Source organism: Rhipicephalus sanguineus, unplaced genomic scaffold, assembly GCF_013339695.2.
Source record: "Rhipicephalus sanguineus isolate Rsan-2018 unplaced genomic scaffold, BIME_Rsan_1.4 Seq5429, whole genome shotgun sequence".
NCBI lineage: Eukaryota > Metazoa > Arthropoda > Arachnida > Ixodida > Ixodidae > Rhipicephalus > Rhipicephalus sanguineus.
In genome coordinates, this window is record NW_023615477.1 from 1 (window position 1) to 18581 (window position 18581).

Sequence of the window (18581 nt, forward strand, 5' to 3'; positions counted from 1 at the left end):
ATTTCCACCATCTCCAATCGTCTCCAAGGCACTATGAAACGTCGTCAAACGCAGACAGAATAGGTCCGTTACTGCAGGCTAGCAAGCTTATATGTTAATCAAAATACAACCACTCCAATCGTATCCAAACGCGACGAACGTCGTGAAATCCCAAAATAAAGCGTTTTGAAAGGGTAGAAGCTCCACTTTGATGAGAATTTCCACCACCTCAATCGTCCAAACACATAAAACGACGTAAAATCGCACATAGGTCGTTCTGACGGGTAGAAGCTTTATGGTAATCAAAACTTGCAACATTCTGCTTGTCTCCAAATGCGAAACGTCGTTCGCAGAATGACGTCATAAGGCTAGAAGTTTATCGGTCAAAAATACAATCGTCTCTCCAACGCGACGAAACGTCGTGAAATCGCCAAAATGCGTGTTTTTTGAAAGGTAGAAGCTCATATCTTTGATGAGAATTTCCACCACCTCCAATCGTCTCCAAGCACTATGAAACGTCGTCTAATCGCAGAATAGGTCGTTTCTGATGGCTAGAAGCTTATACGTTTAATCAAAAATACAACCATCTGCAATCGGCTCCAAACGCGACCAAACGTCGTCAAATCGCAGAATAGGTCGTTACTGAAGGCTAGAAGCTTATATGTTTAATCAAAATTAGCAACCATCTCCAATCGTCTCCAAACGCGACGAAACGTCGTGAAATCGCAAAATAAAGCGTTTTTGAAAGGTAGAAGCTCATATCTTTGATGAGAATTTCCACCACCTCCAATCGTCTCCAAACACTATAAAACGACGTAAAATCGCAGAATAGGTCGTTCCTGAAGGGTAGAAGCTTATATGATTAATCAAAAATGCAACATTCTCCAATCGTCTCCAAACGCGACGAAACGTCGTCAAATCGCAGAATAGATCGTTTCTAAAGGCTAGAAGCTTATACGTTTAATCAAAAATACAACCATGTCCAATCGTCTCCAAACGCGACGAAACGTCGTGAAATCGCAAAATACAGCGTTTTTGAAAGGTAGAAGCTCATATCTTTGATGAGAATTTCCACCACCTCCAATCGTCTCCAAGCACTATGAAACGTCGTCTAATCGCAGAATAGGTCGTTTCCTGATGGCTAGAAGCTTATACGTTTAATCAAAAATACAACCATCTGCAATCGGCTCCAAACGCGACCAAACGTCGTCAAATCGCAGAATAGGTCGTTACTGAAGGCTAGAAGCTTATATGTTTAATCAAAATTAGAACCATCTCCAATCGTCTCCAAACGCGACGAAACGTCGTGAAATCGCAAAATAAAGCGTTTTTGAAAGGTAGAAGCTCATATCTTTGATGAGAATTTCCACCACCTCCAATCGTCTCCAAACACTATAAAACGACGTAAAATCGCACAATAGGTCGTTCCTGACGGGTAGAAGCTTATATGTTAATCAAAAATGCAACATTCTCCAATCGTCTCCAAACGCGACGAAACGTCGTCAAATCGCAGAATAGATCGTTTCTGAAGGCTAGAAGCTTATACGTTTAATCAAAATTACAACCATGTCCAATCGTCTCCAAACGCGACGAAACGTCGTGAAATCGCAAAATAAAGCGTTTCTGAAAGGTAGAAGCTCATATCTTTGATGAGAATTTCCACCACCTCCAATCGTCTCCAAGCACTATGAAACGTCGTCTAATCGCAGAATAGGTCGTTTCTGATGGCTAGAAGCTTATACGTTTAATCAAAAATACAACCATCTGCAATCGGCTCCAAACGCGACCAAACGTCGTCAAATCGCAGAATAGGTCGTTACTGAAGGCTAGAAGCTTATATGTTTAATCAAAATTAGCAACCATCTCCAATCGTCTCCAAACGCGACGAAACGTCGTGAAATCGCAAAATAAAGCGTTTTTGAAAGGTAGAAGCTCATATCTTTGATGAGAATTTCCACCACCTCCAATCGTCTCCAAACACTATAAAACGACGTAAAATCGCACAATAGGTCGTTCCTGACGGGTAGAAGATATGTTTAATCAAAAATGCAACATTCTCAATCGTCTCCAAACGCGACGAAACGTCGTCAAATCGCAGAATAGGTCGTTTCTGAAGGCTAGAAGCTTATACGTTAATCAAAAATTACAACCATTCCAATCGTCTCCAAACGCGACGAAACGTCGTGAAATCGCAAAATAAAGCGTTTTTGAAAGGTAGAAGCTCATATCTTTGAGAGAATTTCCACCACCTCCAATCGTCTCCAAGCACTGAAAACGTCGTAAATCGCAGAATAGGTCGTTTCTGAAGGCTAGAAGCTTATATGTTTAATCAAAAATGCAACCATCTGCAATCGTCTCCAAACGCGACCAAACGTCGTCAAATCGCAGAATAGGTCGTTACTGAAGGCTAGAAGCTTATAGTTTAATCAAATAGAACCATCTCCAATCGTCTCCAAACGCTATGAAACGTCGTCTAATCGCAGAAGAATCGCAGACGGGGTAGTAGAAGCTTATACGTTTAATCAAAATACAACATCTGCCAATCGTCTCCAAACGCGACGAAACGTCGTCAAATCGCAGAATAGATCGTTCCTGAAGGCTAGAAGCTTATACGTTTAATCAAAATTACAACCATGTTCCAATCGTCTCCAAACGCGACGAAACGTCGTGAAATCGCAAAATACAGCGTTTCTGAACGGTAGATGCTCATATCTTTGATGAGAATTTCCACCACCTCCAATCGTCTCCAAACACTATGAAACGTCGTCTAATCGCAGAATAGGTCGTTTCCTGATGGCTAGAAGCTTATACGTTTAATCAAAAATACAACCATCTGCAATCGGCTCCAAACGCGACCAAACGTCGTCAAATCGCAGAATAGGTCTTTACTGAAGGCTAGAAGCTTATACGTTTAATCAAAAATACAACCATCTCCAATCGTCTCCAAACGCGACGAAACGTCGTGAAATCGCAAAATAAAGCGTTTTTGAAAGGTAGAAGCTCATATCTTTGATGAGAATTTCCACCACCTCCAATCGTCTCCAAACACTATGAAACGTCGTCTAATCGCAGAATAGGTCGTTTCTGATGGCTAGAAGCTTATACGTTTAATCAAAAATACAACCATCTGCAATCGGCTCCAAACGCGACCAAACGTCGTCAAATCGCAGAATAGGTCGTTACTGAAGGCTAGAAGCTTATATGTTTAATCAAAATTACAACCATCTCCAATCGTCTCCAAACGCGACGAAACGTCGTGAAATCGCAAAATAAAGCGTTTTTGAAAGGTAGAAGCTCATATCTTTGATGAGAATTTCCACCACCTCCAATCGTCTCCAAACACTATAAAACGACGTAAAATCGCAGAATAGGTCGTTCCTGAAGGATAGAAGCTTATATGTTTAATTAAAAATGCAACATTCTCCAATCGTCTCCAAACGCGACGAAACGTCGTCAAATCGCAGAATAGATCGTTTCTAAGGCTAGAAGCTTATACGTTTAATCAAAATTACAACCATCTCCAATCGTCTCCAAACGCGACGAAACGTCGTCAAAACGCGCAGAATAGGTCGTTACTGAGGCTAGAAGCTTATATGTTTAATCAAAATACAACCATGTCCAATCGTCTCCAAACGACGACGAAACGTCGTGAAATCGCAAAATACAGCGTTTCTGAACGGTAGAAGCTCATATCTTTGATGAGAATTTCCAAAACCTCCAATCGTCTCCAAACTATGAAACGTCGTCTAATCGCAGAATAGGTCGTTTTGATGGCTAGAACATATACGTTTAATCAAAAATTTCAACCATCTCCAATCGGCTCCAAACGCGACCAAACGTCGTCAAATCGCAGAATAGGTCGTTCCTGAAGGCTAGAAGCTTATGTTTAATAAAAAATGCAACATTCTCCAATCGTCTCCAAACGCGACGAAACGTCGTCAAATCGCAGAATAGATCGTTTCCGAAGGCTAGAAGCTATACGTTTAACAACATTAGAACCATTTCCAATCGTCTCCAACGCGACGAAACAGTCGTGAAATCGCAAAATAAAGCGTTTCTGAAAGGTAGAAGCTCATATCTTTGATGAGAATTTCCACCACCTCCAATCGTCTCCAAACACTATGAAACGTCGTCTAATCGCAGAATAGGTCGTTTCTGATGGCTAGAAGCTTATACGTTTAATCAAAAATACAACCATCTGCAATCGGCTCCAAACGCGACCAAACGTCGTCAAATCGCAGAATAGGTCGTTACTGAAGGCTAGAAGCTTATATGTTTAATCAAAATTACAACCATCTCCAATCGTCTCCAAACGCGACGAAACGTCGTGAAATCGCAAAATAAAGCGTTTTTGAAAGGTAGAAGCTCATATCTTTGATGAGAATTTCCACCACCTCCAATCGTCTCCAAACACTATAAACGACGTAAAATCGCAGAATAGGTCGTTCCTGAAGGATAGAAGCTTATATGTTTAATCAAAAATGCAACATTCTCCAATCGTCTCCAAACGCGACGAAACGTCGTCAAATCGCAGAATAGATCGTTTCTAAGGCTAGAAGCTTATACGTTTAATCAAAAATACAACCATGTCCAATCGTCTCCAAACGCGACGAAACGTCGTGAAATCGCAAAATACAGCGTTTCTGAACGGTAGAAGCTCATATCTTTGATGAGAATTTCCACCACCTCCAATCGTCTCCAAACACTATGAAACGTCGTCTAATCGCAGAATAGGTCGTTTCTGATGGCTAGAAGCTTATACGTTTAATCAAAAATACAACCATCTGCAATCGGCTCCAAACGCGACCAAACGTCGTCAAATCGCAGAATAGGTCGTTACTGAAGGCTAGAAGCTTATATGTTTAATCAAAATTACAACCATCTCCAATCGTCTCCAAACGCGACGAAACGTCGTGAAATCGCAAAATAAAGCGTTTTTGAAAGGTAGAAGCTCATATCTTTGATGAGAATTTCCACCACCTCCAATCGTCTCCAAACACTATAAAACGACGTAAAATCGCAGAATAGGTCGTTCCTCAATGGATAGAAGCTTATATGATTAATCAAAAATGCAACATTCTCCAATCGTCTCCAAACGCGACGAAACGTCGTCAAATCGCAGAATAGATCGTTTCTAAGGCTAGAAGCTTATACGTTTAATCAAAAATACAACCATGTCCAATCGTCTCCAAACGCGACGAAACGTCGTGAAATCGCAAAATACAGCGTTTTTGAACGGTAGAAGCTCATATCTTTGATGAGAATTTCCACCACCTCCAATCGTCTCCAAACACTATGAAACGTCGTCTAATCGCAGAATAGGTCGTTTCTGATGGCTAGAAGCTTATACGTTTAATCAAAAATACAACCATCTGCAATCGGCTCCAAACGCGACCAAACGTCGTCAAATCGCAGAATAGGTCGTTACTGAAGGCTAGAAGCTTATATGTTTAATCAAAATTACAACCATCTCCAATCGTCTCCAAACGCGACGAAACGTCGTGAAATCGCAAAATAAAGCGTTTTTGAAAGGTAGAAGCTCATATCTTTGATGAGAATTTCCACCACCTCCAATCGTCTCCAAACACTATAAAACGACGTAAAATCGCAGAATAGGTCGTTCCTGAAGGGTAGAAGCTTATATGTTTAATCAAAAATGCAACATTCTCCAATCGTCTCCAAACGCGACGAAACGTCGTCAAATCGCAGAATAGATCGTTTCTAAAGGCTAGAAGCTTATACGTTTAATCAAAAATACAACCATGTCCAATCGTCTCCAAACGCGACGAAACGTCGTGAAATCGCAAAATACAGCGTTTCTGAACGGTAGATGCTCATATCTTTGATGAGAATTTCCACCACCTCCAATCGTCTCCAAACACTATGAAACGTCGTCTAATCGCAGAATAGGTCGTTTCTGATGGCTAGAAGCTTATACGTTTAATCAAAAATACAACCATCTGCAATCGGCTCCAAACGCGACCAAACGTCGTCAAATCGCAGAATAGGTCGTTACTGAAGGCTAGAAGCTTATATGTTTAATCAAAATACAACCATCTCCAATCGTCTCCAAACGCTACGAAACGTCGTCAAATCGCAGAATAGATCGTTTCTGAAGGCTAGAAGCTTATACGTTTAATCAAAATTACAACCATTCTCCAATCGTCTCCAAACGCGACGAAACGTCGTGAAATCGCAAAATAAAGCGTTTTTGAACGGTAGAAGCTCATATCTTTGATGAGAATTTCCACCACCTCCAATCGTCTCCAAACACTATGAAACGTCGTCTAATCGCAGAATAGGTCGTTCCTGATGGCTAGAAGCTTATACGTTTAATCAAAAATACAACCATCTGCAATCGGCTCCAAACGCGACCAAACGTCGTCAAATCGCAGAATAGGTCGTTACTGAAGGCTAGAAGCTTATACTGTTTAATCAAAATACAACCATCTCCAATCGTCTCCAAACGCGACGAAACGTCGTGAAATCGCAAAATAAAGCGTTTTTGAAAGGTAGAAGCTCATATCTTTGATGAGAATTTCCACCACCTCCAATCGTCTCCAAACACTATAAAACGACGTAAAATCGCAGAATAGGTCGTTCCTGAAGGGTAGAAGCTTCTAAGCTTCCATCCAAATGCCACCACTCTCCAATCGTCTCCAACACTATGAAACGTCGTCAAATCGCAGAATAGGTCGTTCCTGAAGGTAGAAGCTTATACGTTAATCAAAAATACAACCATGTCGAATCGTCTCCAAACGCGACGAAACGTCGTCAAATCGCAGAATAGATCGTTTCCGAAGGCTAGAAGCTTATACGTTTAATCAAAAATACAACCTTCTCCAATCGTCTCCAAACGCGAAGAAGAAACGTCGTGAAATCGCAAAATACAAGCGTTTTTGAAAGTAGAAGCTCATATCTTTGATGAGAATTTCCACCACATCCAATCGTCTCTCAAACACTATAAAAGGACGTAAAATCGCAGAATAGGGTCGTTCCTGAAGGATAGAAGCATATATCTTTAATTAAAATGCAAACATACTCCAATCGTATCCCAAACGCGACGAAACGTCGTCAAATCGCAGAATAGATCGTTTTCCTAAGGCTAGAAGCTTATACGTTTAATCAAAATTACAACCATTTCCAATCGTCTCCAAACGCGACGAAACGTCGTGAAATCGCAAAATAAAGCGTTTTTGAAAGGTAGAAGCTCATATCTTTGATGAGAATTTCCACCACCTCCAATCGTCTCCAAACACTATGAAACGTCGTCTAATCGCAGAATAGGTCGTTTCCGATGGCTAGAAGCTTATACGTTTAATCAAAAATACAACCATCTGCAATCGGCTCCAAACGCGACCAAACGTCGTCAAATCGCAGAATAGGTCGTTACTGAAGGCTAGAAGCTTATACTGTTTAATCAAAATTACAACCATCTCCAATCGTCTCCAAACGCGACGAAACGTCGTGAAATCGCAAAATAAAGCGTTTTTGAAAGGTAGAAGCTCATATCTTTGATGAGAATTTCCACCACCTCCAATCGTCTCCAAACACTATAAAACGACGTAAAATCGCAGAATAGGTCGTTCCTGAAGGGTAGAAGCTTATATGTTTAATCAAAAATGCAACATTCTCCAATCGTCTCCAAACGCGACGAAACGTCGTCAAATCGCAGAATAGATCGTTTCTGAAGGCTAGAAGCTTATACGTTTAATCAAAATTACAACCATGTCCAATCGTCTCCAAACGCGACGAAACGTCGTGAAATCGCAAAATAAAGCGTTTCTGAAAGGTAGAAGCTCATATCTTTGATGAGAATTTCCACCACCTCCAATCGTCTCCAAACACTATGAAACGTCGTCTAATCGCAGAATAGGTCGTTTCTGATGGCTAGAAGCTTATACGTTTAATCAAAAATACAACCATCTGCAATCGGCTCCAAACGCGACCAAACGTCGTCAAATCGCAGAATAGGTCGTTACTGAAGGCTAGAAGCTTATATGTTTAATCAAAATTACAACCATCTCCAATCGTCTCCAAACGCGACGAAACGTCGTGAAATCGCAAAATAAAGCGTTTTTGAAAGGTAGAAGCTCATATCTTTGATGAGAATTTCCACCACCTCCAATCGTCTCCAAACACTATAAAACGACGTAAAATCGCAGAATAGGTCGTTCCTGAAGGGTAGAAGCTTATATGTTTAATCAAAATGCAACATTCTCCAATCGTCTCCAAACGCGACGAAACGTCGTCAAATCGCAGAATAGATCGTTTCTAAGGCTAGAAGCTTATACGTTTAATCAAAATACAACCATGTCCAATCGTCTCCAAACGCGACGAAACGTCGTGAAATCGCAAAATACAGCGTTTCTGAACGGTAGATGCTCATATCTTTGATGAGAATTTCCACCACCTCCAATCGTCTCCAAACACTATGAAACGTCGTCTAATCGCAGAATAGGTCGTTTCTGATGGCTAGAAGCTTATACGTTTAATCAAAAATACAACCATCTGCAATCGGCTCCAAACGCGACCAAACGTCGTCAAATCGCAGAATAGGTCGTTACTGAAGGCTAGAAGCTTATATGTTTAATCAAAATTACAACCATCTCCAATCGTCTCCAAACGCGACGAAACGTCGTGAAATCGCAAAATAAAGCGTTTTTGAAAGGTAGAAGCTCATATCTTTGATGAGAATTTCCACCACCTCCAATCGTCTCCAAACACTATAAAACGACGTAAAATCGCAGAATAGGTCGTTCCTGACGGGTAGAAGCTTATATGTTTAATCAAAAATGCAACATTCTCCAATCGTCTCCAAACGCGACGAAACGTCGTCAAATCGCAGAATAGATCGTTTCTAAAGGCTAGAAGCTTATACGTTTAATCAAAATACAACCATGTCCAATCGTCTCCAAACGCGACGAAACGTCGTGAAATCGCAAAATACAGCGTTTCTGAACGGTAGATGCTCATATCTTTGATGAGAATTTCCACCACCTCCAATCGTCTCCAAACACTATGAAACGTCGTCTAATCGCAGAATAGGTCGTTTCCGATGGCTAGAAGCTTATACGTTTAATCAAAAATACAACCATCTGCAATCGGCTCCAAACGCGACCAAACGTCGTCAAATCGCAGAATAGGTCGTTACTGAAGGCAAGAAGCTTATGTTTAATTAAAAATGCAACATTGTCCAATCGTCTCCAAACGCTACGAAACGTCGTCAAATCGCAGAATAGATCGTTTCCGAAGGCTAGAAGCTTATACGTTTAATCAAAATTACAACCATTTCCAATCGCCTCCAAACGCGACGAAACGTCGTGAAATCGCAAAATAAAGCGTTTTTGAAAGGTAGAAGCTCATATCTTTGATGAGAATTTCCACCACCTCCAATCGTCTCCAAGCACTATGAAACGTCGTCTAATCGCAGAATAGGTCGTTTCTGATGGCTAGAAGCTTATACGTTTAATCAAAAATACAACCATCTGCAATCGGCTCCAAACGCGACCAAACGTCGTCAAATCGCAGAATAGGTCGTTACTGAAGGCTAGAAGCTTATATGTTTAATCAAATTAGAACCATCTCCAATCGTCTCCAAACGCGACGAAACGTCGTGAAATCGCAAAATAAAGCGTTTTTGAAAGGTAGAAGCTCATATCTTTGATGAGAATTTCCACCACCTCCAATCGTCTCCAAACACTATAAAACGACGTAAAATCGCAGCAATAGGTCGTTCCTGAAGGGTAGAAGCTTATATGTTTAATCAAAAATGCAACATTCTCCAATCGTCTCCAAACGCGACGAAACGTCGTCAAATCGCAGAATAGATCGTTTCTAAGGCTAGAAGCTTATACGTTTAATCAAAAATACAACCATGTCCAATCGTCTCCAAACGCGACGAAACGTCGTGAAATCGCAAAATACAGCGTTTCTGAACGGTAGATGCTCATATCTTTGATGAGAATTTCCACCACCTCCAATCGTCTCCAAACACTATGAAACGTCGTCTAATCGCAGAATAGGTCGTTTCTGATGGCTAGAAGCTTATACGTTTAATCAAAAATACAACCATCTGCAATCGGCTCCAAACGCGACCAAACGTCGTCAAATCGCAGAATAGGTCGTTACTGAAGGCTAGAAGCTTATATGTTTAATCAAAATTAGAACCATCTCCAATCGTCTCCAAACGCGACGAAACGTCGTGAAATCGCAAAATAAAGCGTTTTTGAAAGGTAGAAGCTCATATCTTTGATGAGAATTTCCACCACCTCCAATCGTCTCCAAACACTATAAAACGACGTAAAATCGCACAATAGGTCGTTCCTGACGGTAGAAGCTTATATGTTTAATCAAAAATGCAACATTCTCCAATCGTCTCCAAACGCGACGAAACGTCGTCAAATCGCAGAATAGATCGTTTCTAAAGGCTAGAAGCTTATACGTTTAATCAAAATACAACCATGTCCAATCGTCTCCAAACGCGACGAAACGTCGTGAAATCGCAAAATACAGCGTTTCTGAACGGTAGATGCTCATATCTTTGATGAGAATTTCCACCACCTCCAATCGTCTCCAAACACTATGAAACGTCGTCTAATCGCAGAATAGGTCGTTTCCTGATGGCTAGAAGCTTATACGTTTAATCAAAAATACAACCATCTGCAATCGGCTCCAAACGCGACCAAACGTCGTCAAATCGCAGAATAGGTCGTTACTGAAGGCAAGAAGCTTATGTTTAATTAAAAATGCAACATTGTCCAATCGTCTCCAAACGCTACGAAACGTCGTCAAATCGCAGAATAGATCGTTTCCGAAGGCTAGAAGCTTATACGTTTAATCAAAATTACAACCATTTCCAATCGCCTCCAAACGCGACGAAACGTCGTGAAATCGCAAAATAAAGCGTTTTTGAAAGGTAGAAGCTCATATCTTTGATGAGAATTTCCACCACCTCCAATCGTCTCCAAGCACTATGAAACGTCGTCTAATCGCAGAATAGGTCGTTTCTGATGGCTAGAAGCTTATACGTTTAATCAAAAATACAACCATCTGCAATCGGCTCCAAACGCGACCAAACGTCGTCAAATCGCAGAATAGGTCGTTACTGAAGGCTAGAAGCTTATATGTTTAATCAAAATTAGAACCATCTCCAATCGTCTCCAAACGCGACGAAACGTCGTGAAATCGCAAAATAAAGCGTTTTTGAAAGGTAGAAGCTCATATCTTTGATGAGAATTTCCACCACCTCCAATCGTCTCCAAACACTATAAAACGACGTAAAATCGCACAATAGGTCGTTCCTGACGGGTAGAAGCTTATATGTTTAATCAAAAATGCAACATTCTCCAATCGTCTCCAAACGCGACGAAACGTCGTCAAATCGCAGAATAGATCGTTTCTAATGGCTAGAAGCTTATACGTTTAATCAAAATACAACCATGTCCAATCGTCTCCAAACGCGACGAAACGTCGTGAAATCGCAAAATACAGCGTTTCTGAACGGTAGATGCTCATATCTTTGATGAGAATTTCCACCACCTCCAATCGTCTCCAAGCACTATGAAACGTCGTCTAATCGCAGAATAGGGGGGCGATCGGAGATCTCTGTTCTGCGCCGTTCGTTCGCGTTCGTTCTGATGATCGCACGCGATTGGCTGAAGCCGGACAACTCGCGCCATTCTAAGGGGCGTGGCCATTTCTTTTTTTTCCTTGATGTTTTCATTTTTGGTGACGTCATGCCGCGTCATAACGAGCATGTCGTCTGCTAAAAGTGAACGGAGAGCGAGCCCGTTCGCTCGCGTTCTCTCGAGCGAACAACGGCGTCGCACTGCATGTATTTCGAGTGATGCGGCGGTTGCGGCTGCCGCAACAGCTGATTTTGAGAAAATGGCGCTTGCAACGGTGCTTCCTTGCTACGTTGGCGTTTCTCGAAGCAGATGCAGAATGGTAGGAGGTGCGAAATGCGTTTGAAGAGATGAGAGAGTGTGAATTCCGGCGTCGCTTTCGTTTCTCGAAACGTACTGTACCTTGGTTGTGCGACGATCTCGGCCCCGTCATCGGGTGCCAACGAACCAGTGGGATTTAAACAGAGCGGAAGGCGTTGTGCGCGCTGAGATTTTTGCGATTCGGATGCTTCCAGCGAGCTGTCGGCTGCGAGGAATTCAGCGGCCTGTCGCAGTCGTCCGTCAGGAACACGCCATTACTGTCGTTCGCGGGCAAAAACGGTGGGTGGCCTTTTCCGGCGACCGCAGACGCGAAGAGCGAACAAAGGCGGCGTTCGCGCGGCTCGGGCAGATTCCCGTTGTGGTCGGGTGCGTGGATGGTACGCTCATCGCAATCCCGAAGCCCCATGGCCTGAGCTCCGCGGACACGACGCATTACATGTCGGGGAAGGGACTCTACGCATTCAACACCATGATCGTGAGTATTATTCATGCATTGTATGCGTAGCGAATTGTTTCATTTATATCGCTTAAACTTTCCGCTTTACTGAGGCTGTTGCAACTGAGTATAAGTGGGAGCGGTATTTTCGATCTATCCATAACGGGAATTGGTTCGTTTCAGGGCACTTCGCTTAGGATAAGCGATGAAATCATGTGACGCGGAGTACACTTTGGTTCAGCGGCCTGCACAGTGCATAATATTACCGTTGCTCGTTCGCCATGTGTACCCGAAGCTTGATTCTCGATTTGTACTTGTTGAGATTAGCGCTCCCAGAATGTGCCGTAGTATGTCCTTATTGTTCATTGTCGTGATGGACGTTACATGGATCAATACATGGATAGATGAATAAACTTTATTTCGGTCCCTCGGAACGCGCCCTAGAATGTACATTAAATACGCATTGTTTCATAACCCTTTTTTCAGTCGAAGTTTTTCGTGTTGTAGATATTTTGTGATACATTGCCTTAAACATACAGCAGTAATTTGGTTAAAAGGCTTTGGTGGCTGGAAGATGGGTTGTTCCAAGCAGTAAACATGCAGACTACCCTTTGACACTGCATTGTCCTCGTGTTAGAACTTATGGTACAAGTCCTACCCTGTCGATGATTTGTCCATAGCTATGTTTCAACAGTCAGTAACAGTGAAGACAGATGTAGTTACATTAACCTAATACCCAACATTGTACCCAAGGTCATTTATGGGTACAATTTTGACTGAATTGAATTCTGCAGACATGTGATGCCGACCTCTGGATGTCAGTCCATGTTTCCTGGGGTCATGTCATGACTAGTGGGTATGGCGGGGGAGCCCTCTCCGTCAGCACCTGGAAGCAAAACTTCGGCTTGCTTGGTAAGTGCTGTCAATGCTTGCCATATTCAAGACGTTATCACTACAGCTGTCATGCCGACCTCGTGCAGGAGACTCCAGCTTTACATTAGAACCGTGGTTCCTGACACCAGTGCCCGGACGACCAGCTCGTGGCACCCCTGATAACCACTACAACAAGGCCCACACCGCCATGCGCAATGTTGTGGAGTGGTGCATCGCTGTAAGCTTGTGCACAGCTGCTCAAGCATCATTGCTGCTTGTGCAGCTCTGCACGACATTGCGTTGGCGGCACATGAGCCTGTTCTCGAAGGAAACGATGACGACACCGACGATGCTGACTGCTGCCAGCAGCAGCTGAGCTACCACCACCACACCACCACAACGGGAGCCAGCAGCAGCGCAACCGTGTAGTGAACCTGTTTCGAGAACCACAGGGCCTGCATGCTTGAGCACCTGCGCAGAGTACGCCGCCGCCTGCAACGACCTCGGCAGCATTGTGTGGTGCGTGTTTGTCTTTGTTCATTGTGTTTGTCACTGTGTTTTTTTTTTACTACACTTCAAATGTTTGCTACACATATCAACGAAACAGCGTTCTCCTATCAATGAATAACCCCTTGAATAGGTTGGCAAAAAATGTGAAGCTCACCCTGACTCACTCGTGAAATATATTTTGCTCTTGGGGCTCACTCGAAACTCAGACTCACCAAAATTTTCCTCAAGCGGATTCACTCGGACTCAGGCTCACTAAAATGTTTTCACCCGGACTCGAACTCACCAATGTATTACTCACTTGGACTCACAGCTCGATCTGAATCTGAGTCGACTCATGCGTGAGTTTGCCGACCTATGCCCCCTTGTCACACAACGCCATGCTGATGAAATACTTCGAACAGGTTGTAAAATATGGCGCTTCACACTAAGCACAAGTGAGAGCTCAACTGTGAATGGCACATGGTGCCATTCACAGCCAAAGTGGTAACCGTAAAAGGCTGTTTGAATCAGTACAGCAAGATGCGGTAGCTTTAGTGCAACAAGAATCGTGCTTGTAAATGAAGTGAACAACAAGGGTGGTGTCAGAATTGAAATTTTATTACAAGTATCACGAGCAATGCACATAAAAAGCAAAATAAATAAATATCCTTTAAATTTAATGCCAAGGAAAAGAATATAAAAGTAGCTTCCTTTTATAATATACAAATGGAGTTATTACAAAGTGCCTGCTGCTCCTCTGCAACAACACACGCGTCTCGCAGCACGAAAGTCATTGTATTACATGAAAACAAGGCACAGTCGAACCGGTATTAATTGAACTCGCTAAAAATGCAAGTTGTTGGTTGCTGATATGTCTTCCTCTATTACTGATTTCTGTTTGTACCCAATCCTGTTATCTAAACACTTCTAAGCAACAGCAACACGTATTCGTCAACTATTTTTTGGTCTTGCAATATTTCAAAATTGTTGTGCAACCTAGACCATTCACAAACGCTTTTCTTTTTTTCTAGGATGTGTAAAAATCGATAGAAAACGTACAGTGTGCCACAATATTCTACACGTATACACTATAAACATAAGGATATACTACAGTGCACTATGTGCATATACTACAAAATTGCTCAATGCATGACTTTGTATAATGAGATTTTAAAAAATGACATGGCAAAACATGATTTATAAATGAAACCACACTGTGCTATGCACATGTACTACAAAACTGCTGAATGCATCACCTCGCACGATGAGATTAAAAAGAAATGACATCGCAGGACACGATTTACCATTGAGCTACACTTTACTATGTACAATGAAACAGCACATCAGTGCTTCTGATATGCAGAAAAAGAAAATTAACTGAAAGAAAATTGCAGGGCACCATTGAAGCAAACCAGCGTATCATAGCTCGTGATGTGAACAAAAATAAATCTACATATATGTACAACTAGTCTTTACAAATCACTGTGCAGGTGCCTTCCGCTGCAATGAGGGCCCGGGCGAGGGTACCAACGCCTTGCAATTTGTGGACCGCGTCACCGAGAAGTTGAACCTGACGCAGCTTTCCAATGATGCCTGGCCCTGCCGCCTGGTGTTTGCGGCTAGTAACTCCAGCGCCTCGGCCTGCCGGTTGCCCCCATCTCGCAGCTGCGGCATGAGCTGGAAACTAAGAAATGTGTTGCCATTATCATCTATAAATTTCCTGCTACTGACTCTTCGCTGGAAGCTTCTGTTCGTGAAGAGTTTCAGTGTGTGCAATAATTTCCTCTCTGTTGAAAATCCACTGACCCAACGGCATCCATGAATGGTGCTTGGTTCACCGCACAACCAACGCACTTCGTTTGGACAGACCAAAGCGGTGCCGGAATTCATTTTCGCTCATCTCATCAAACGCATCTCACGCCTCTAACCACCTCTGCATGAGAAGCAACCAAACAGCCCTTTTCAGGGCTACACAATCGTTTGCCCGGCTTTACGCGATGACTGACACAATCTCCTTCCGAAACCCTAGCTGCTGCAGTATGCAAAACATACAGCAAGCAGGTGTAACACAGGTGCTAACATGTGCATTTGTGTATGATGGCTATGTGAAAAAGTTATATAACGAGCTTGCTTTTTGAACAGTATATTTAGCAATAGCACATTTTCAGTTTCACTTTTGAAGCAATTGACAAAATAGAGAAACATTTCAAGATGTTGAACATTTTTGCAATGCTACCTTTTTGCTACATCTGCAAGGCAGGACACCTGTTTATTCCATCTGACAGTTATGCATACAACTAGCTCCTGCAACCGTTTGCCAAATTTTTTTTGTGCAGCCTTTTGTCTTTATGCCCACAGATGTCATCTCTTCACAAACATATGCCTGCACGCATGAGCATCACCTGTGAGCATGTAACACCATCTACAGTTAATCAAATAAATCAGCGAAAACTTACGAGTTGGGGCACGGGAAAGATCCTGGGCCACATCCTCTTCAGCCACACCAGTAGCAGCTGGAGCAGGGCTCACCTGTTATAGTAAGAAGTTTCTTGATTGACACACTGAGTGCAATAAGAAGTATGGAGTGGAAGTGGACAATAGCAATGTTTTTTTAGAATGTTCAACAGCGGCATGCTATGACACACAGACTTCGGAGAGAGGGGTGGAGGGAGGCAAGCCTACTGGCTACGCACCTCACTCGACTCGAGGGTCTGAGAAATGGGTTGTAACAAGTAGGGTGCTCTAGTGAGCCTTCGAAATATAGTTCGCGGCTGTTCATTCGTCATCACCGCAAATGTGGCTGTTTCGCATTCTGTTCTGGGCGGCGCAACGTGTTAGCACCTCAGCTAACGCGGCGGCCGGGTGATCCACTCGATATTGTTTGAAAAAGTAAAACTAACAGCGCGTAATGGCTCGAAGCAAACGAGCCCACTTGTTCGCAGCATACAAGTAACAATGATATTCTAAGCCAGTGCTTACCGATTCAGACCACCCGAACTATGGGCCTCGCACACTCGTCCCTGTCAAGCACGACGCGGCCACGGTAATCCGAAATCTGGCCGCCTCGGGTGCTGCTGTAAAGCACAAGCGGGACGTGTAAGATGACCGACCACAATACAATTGTGCTCGCACTCACCTCTGCTGCCCTCGGAGTTTGGCAAGACCCTGCTGCGAATAGTAGCGCTCATTCCTCCATCGGGCTTGCCACTGGTGTTACGCGCAGGGACTTCTTCGTTCAAAAGCGCTACTAGCTCCTGCCACATGTCGTCCCGGTCCTCCCTCGTGAACGACGGCTCCAGCGGGCACGACAGACTCGCGATCTGTGGGTGCTCTTTCACAAAAGCCAGCAGAAGCTCCTTTTGACGATCCGACACCCGAGAACCAACGCAGACGTTGCGATCGGACGACATTTGAAACTACGTCAGCCGCTACTTTTCTCTTTTTTTTTCGCGTGCGCGACACCATCTAGCGACGACGTCAAAAAAAACTAACATTATTAAATATCATCACTCAAAGCTGTTGCTGTTTGAAAGAGTGTTTGAGCTTGAGAAGCAAAAACAATAATTTTCTGTAAAGCAATTATATTTATTAAAAGGCGAGAAACGCTTCGCGGTCCTTGTGCCGACGTCACAGGATGCGCGTCTACTTCCGGAAAGCTGTCCGCTTCACGATTGGCTGTTCTCTTCCTCTCGGCGGTTCTAGGCGGGAGAGCTGCGCCTCCTCTCACTTCTGTGACGTAGGCACCGCAGAACGAACGCGGAACGAACAGATCTCCGATCGCCCCTCTGTTTTTCACATCGGAATTCTGGCGGCGGAACGCTGCAGCTTTAGACAAATCAGCAGTGCTTGGCAACCAGTGCACTTTTCTTTTGCTCGAGCCGTACGGCTGTGCTCGCAGTCGATTTCATCTCTGTTGGCGCTTGGTTCACTTTATTTAAGACGATCACTTGTGAGATATCTATCACTTACATTGCGCGTTGATTGGCGGGTTGGAGAGTAGCGGGTAAGTTGTCACTTTAATCGTTGCACACGCGGGATTCTGCGGCAGTCAAAGTGGCGTTGTCGCCGAACGAGGTTATCTCAGAAAGCGGCCCGTGTTTGAACGCTGATTTTAAGGTGAAGATGCGAACCAAGACAAGGGAACGTGTGTCTCACTTGTCCCTGTTTTTTTACGCAGTTTTTCGTAGGAACGTAATGTGCAGCAGTGCAATGTGCACTGTCGGTGCCTGTTATCCGCAAAAGAAAAAGAAGAAAAAAATTGCCATTATCGGCGCGTCACTGTATCCTCCCTTCGTATGCGGGGCCCCGCGCTCGACAGCATCGAGGTCAGTATTCAGCAGCACAGCAGATTTTTTCCTTCCCACCTGATTTTTCTTCCGTCTGAATGCACCATTTTAAAAATATGAAAGGTGCGTATTCGAGTGTTCCTTCTGCCAGTGGACCGTACTGTACGTCTAGAGGCAATAGCTTCCAAGGTCTCGCGAAGGACACTGGTTACCTTGCAACAGGCTGAGCGGGAACTTGAAATTGACTTGTTTGGACAAACCGTCCTGTTCCCTACGAGTCATGACTGAAAAGAAGTCTATACTGACTACATGTCTTCACCTCTCAGAGCAAGAACAGTAACAGCGCTTCTCTCAAGGCGCATAGTAAAGTCCTTGAACGGGGAACGACGTTTCGGCAAGTGGACTCGTCTTCGTCAAGGCAGCGAGCGATATGTACACTTCACTGTAGGAGAGAACAAGGACACTTGTCAAGGCGTTGGCTCCGGCGACATTGCCATGTTCAAGGATTTTTCATCGCTGCAAGCCTCCATATTCCCCTGAACTTCGCTGTGGTTTGAACAGCGCTGTGCT

General features: G+C 43.5%; 1 long non-coding RNA gene across 1 annotated transcript; it reads right to left on the minus strand.

Moving 5' to 3' along the window:
• Window positions 1-14870: 14870 nt before the first annotated feature.
• On the minus strand, window positions 14871-16934 carry LOC125756719 (uncharacterized). The gene is made up of 4 exons (XR_007414702.1): window positions 16862-16934; window positions 16705-16799; window positions 16182-16254; window positions 14871-15402 (listed from the first exon to the last, which is right to left on the minus strand). It is a non-coding gene; the product is annotated as an uncharacterized LOC125756719 (long non-coding RNA).
• Window positions 16935-18581: the final 1647 nt, after the last annotated feature.